Raw genomic sequence first — 4,216 nt, 5'->3', positions numbered from 1 at the left:
GGAAGTTTGATTTCCCTCCATTTCTCTCATTTTTGACATGTTTTATTTTATCAACTTGGTTTATCAACTTTGTCATCATCAGGTTTACACTTCATAAAGTGGGTATTTCTAAAATTGCCACCATATTTGCACCCATCTTCTGAGCTTTCTAACCATATAATTTTTTTTCAATTTGAACAACAATAACATATTATTATTGAATTTCTTTTACTAGTGTCTCCATAGTTCTCACAGACATAGGTGCACCATTTTTTGAATAACTTGTGATATACGTATCCAAATTTTAAAAACTTTATATATTATTGTAGTGCACTTGATTATTTGCAATTAAAAAAAAAAATTGTATTTGCGATTTGTTTAGTGCAACTTATGGTTCGCGCATGAAGAGGTACTGAATTTTTAGGAAGTGCTCGATTGGAAAAATCATAAAAAAAAAATAATCAACAAAAAATTACAAACAAATACACATCATCTAGTGCTCACTCTTAAGTATCTTTATGCCAAAGGATTTGTCAAAATACTAAATCTAACTATGACTTTTTTGATGCGCATGTCAAACACTATGTTATGTTTTTCAGAAAAAAAATAGGGTCAGTTTTTCGTGCGCAAAGGATTTGGCCCCCTTAATCTTATCCAATTTTGAAAAATTTTAGTAGTTTGGAAACTATATTCAGAGTACTACAATATTTGTTCTTTGATTATCTTCATATCTTGAGTGGATGACTTTCAAATTTTGCATCTAAGTTTAGGTTCACCTGATTTCAAAAAAAAGGTGTCCACTTATACCCCCCTTTTTGACCACCATCTTTGTGCACTTACCCGAATATGTTGAGTTATGATTAAGCATTGTTGATGTTTACAAGATTAAAGTTTTTTACTGTTATGTTTTCATAACAGTCAAACCGGTTGATGTCAAGTATTCTTATGAATATTGATCTTGACTGAGATATGTTTACTTTGTGCGATTGAATTTGAGTTTGGGAACTTTGTATCAGTTTTTCAGTATACTGATTCACTCCCCTCTCTGAGTATTCTACTGGATACTTCTTCTTTCATCATACCATCAACTGGTATCAGAGCATCTCAGGTTCTCTTTAATCTAAAAGCCTAATAGATTGAGGAAAAGATCTTGTAGATCATGATGAAGAAAGAAAGTTTGAAGTTCAACAAAGATAACTATAGAATATGGAGCGACAAAATGAAGATTTATGTTAAGAGTCTTGGTAGTCAGTATTCGGATCATATAGGAACTAAGTATATTACACCTACTAGAATCTTGATTGATGATCAAAAGAAAGAACAAGAAGAAAATCACCAAGCATTAGAGGCTATTATAAGTTCTTTGTCTGATGTTGAATATGTAGATGTTCATGGTCTTGAAACTACACATGAAGTGTGGCAAAAACTTGAAGAGATTTATAGTGGTGATGAACATGTTAAGATTGCCAAAGAGGAGAGTTTAAGAGGAAAGTTCGATGACATGAGAATGTCTGAAGGTGAGAATATCCAACAGTATGGTCAAAGGATTAAAGAGATAGTTGGTGAAATAAAGAGTGCAGGAGGGAAAGTGAAGATGCCACAGTAATCAGTAAGGTACTGAGAACCCTGCTATCGATCTGTGCTATCCAAGTTGCAACTATTCAGGAGCTGAAATCCATTGACAAGACAAAGGTAACTCTTGACTCTATTATTGGCAAACTTACTGCCTTTGAATTAAATGGCTATGATGGTAGTGTACAGAAATTAGAATCTGCATTCAGAGCTTCTGTCTATAACCCATCTGTGATAAGAAGTAGAGATACGGGCCATGTTTATGAATCTAGATCCAGCAAAGATGTTCATGATGAAGACAGCTTAGTGGAACTTGAAGCATTGTTGGTAAAACGACTACCTAGAGGCACTGGTAAATATAGAGGTAAGATACCTTTAAAATGTTTTGCATGCAACAAGATTGGTCATATGGAAGCTAATTACCCTAATGGTGAAAATGAATACAAGAGAGACAAATGTAAGAAGTATAAGGGTAAAGGCAAGAGAGATTGTCTTGTAGCTATTGATAGTGGTATTACTGATGAAGAATCTGATGATGATTCTAGTGAATATATTGTGTTTGTAGCTATTAAGGAAGAAATATTAGATCAAAAGGAACTAGTATCCAGGATGGATAACTCTAATGATTGGATCATTGATAGTGGTTGTTCACATCACATGACCGGTGATCGGAGCAAATTTCTTTCCTTGAAGGAATTTGATGGCAGTGTTGTCAGATTTGGCAATGACTCACCCTGTATGGTTAAAGGTAAGGGAGTTATTTCTCTTAATGGGAATAGTAGTGTTGACGATGTCTATTGGATTGAACACCTAAAGCACGATCTTTTAAGTGTGGCACAACTTAATGACAGAGGATACCCACTAGAGTTTAGAAATGGCATGTGCAAAATCTTTGACAACAAAGGTGAATTGATTACAACTGAGAAATAGCTCAGAGGTAATCTATTTCATCTTAATTCTAAAGTTAGCAACTGTTTGATTGAAAAAATAGATGATAGCTGGCTTTGGCATAGGAGATTTCGTCGTATAAATTTTGACAATATTGTTAAAGTAAGCAAGTCTAAGACAGTAAGAGGTCTGCCTCAGCTAGACAAGCTGGTTAATGCTCTTTGTAAAGAATGTCAGCTAGGAAAGATGACTTCTTCAACTTTCAAGAGAAAGTCCTTCTCAGCAGAGCACTTATTAGACTTGGTTCATAAAGATCTATGTGGACCAATAAGAACAAGAAGCATTCAAGGTGATAGATATTTCATGATCTTCACTGATGATTGTTCAAGGATGATGTGGGTCACATTCTTGAAGGATAAGAATGAATCTTTTGGTAAATTCAAGGTATTCAAGGCCTTAGCTGAGAAAGAGAGTGGAAAAAAGATAAAATATCTAAGAACAGATCAAGGTGGTGAATTCACTTCTGTGGAGTTCACTAAGTATTGTGATGATAATGGTATCAAGAGGCAGAATGGTATAGTAGAGAGAAACAACCGGTCAGTGGTTGAAGCTACTAGGACTATGTTGATACAAGGAGGTGTAGCTAAAACATTTTGGAAATAAGTTGTAAGTATAACTGTCTACACAATGAATTGAGTTCTGGTGAAAAGAGGTAAGGACAAAACCCCTTATGATTACTGGTATGGGAGATCACCTGATGTTAGCTATTTTAATATATTTGGAAGCAAATGTTTTATTAAAAGAGGTGATTACATAAGCAAGTTTGAAGCTAAGAGTGGTGAAGGCATATTTCTTGGCTATTCCACCAAGAGTAAGGCCTATAAATTCTTCAACAACCGGACATAGAGAATTGTTGAGAGTGTTGATGTTCATGTAGATTAATGTCCTGAAGTTTCAAAAGGAACTAGTTCAGAGAAGAAGGATGATGATCCTTGCATTTTTCTTTTGGAACCTAAAACTGTTAAATCAGAAACCGGTAAAGCAAATCCTAATGTACTTGTTCAACTGGAACAAATAAATTCAAAGGAAGATGATAATGAAGAAGCTGAACCTGAAGAGAATGGTCATGTTATTCCTAGGTATGTGAGACTGAATCATAGTCCTGAACAAACTGTTGGGGATAAGGATGTTGGAGTACTAATTAGAAGGAGAATTAGAGAGAACTCTTGCATGATCTCCACCTTTGAACCTAGAAGTGCTAAGGAGGCATTTGGTGATGATCATTGGGTGAAAGCTATGGAGGAGGAATTGGATCAAATTGAGAATAACAACACTTGGACCCTGGTACCCCAACTGGTAAACAAGAATGTTATAGGTACTAAATGGGTGTTCAGAAACAATTTAAATGAAGATGGTGTTGTAGTTCACAACAAGGCAAGATTAGTATGCAAAGGTTGTGCACAAGAACAAGGAGAAGATTATGGAGAAACTTTTTCACCAGTAGCAAGATTGGAAGGTGTCTGAACATTACTTGCATTTGCAGCTCCTAAAAAGTTCAAGGTATACCAGATGGATGTTAAGTCTATATTTTTTAATTGGATACTGGAAGAAGAGGCGTATATAGAGTAGCCTGATGGTTATGCATTGACAGATAAGGAAGACATGGTATGCAAATTGCATAAAGCTTTGTATGGATTAAAACAGGCACCTAGAGCATGGTATGAATGGCTTCATACTCATTTGATGAAGATAGGCTTTGCTAGAACCAGTGATGACA

Source organism: Cryptomeria japonica, chromosome 5 (assembly GCF_030272615.1).
Source record: "Cryptomeria japonica chromosome 5, Sugi_1.0, whole genome shotgun sequence".
NCBI lineage: Eukaryota > Viridiplantae > Streptophyta > Pinopsida > Cupressales > Cupressaceae > Cryptomeria > Cryptomeria japonica.
This window is presented reverse-complemented; position numbering follows the sequence as displayed.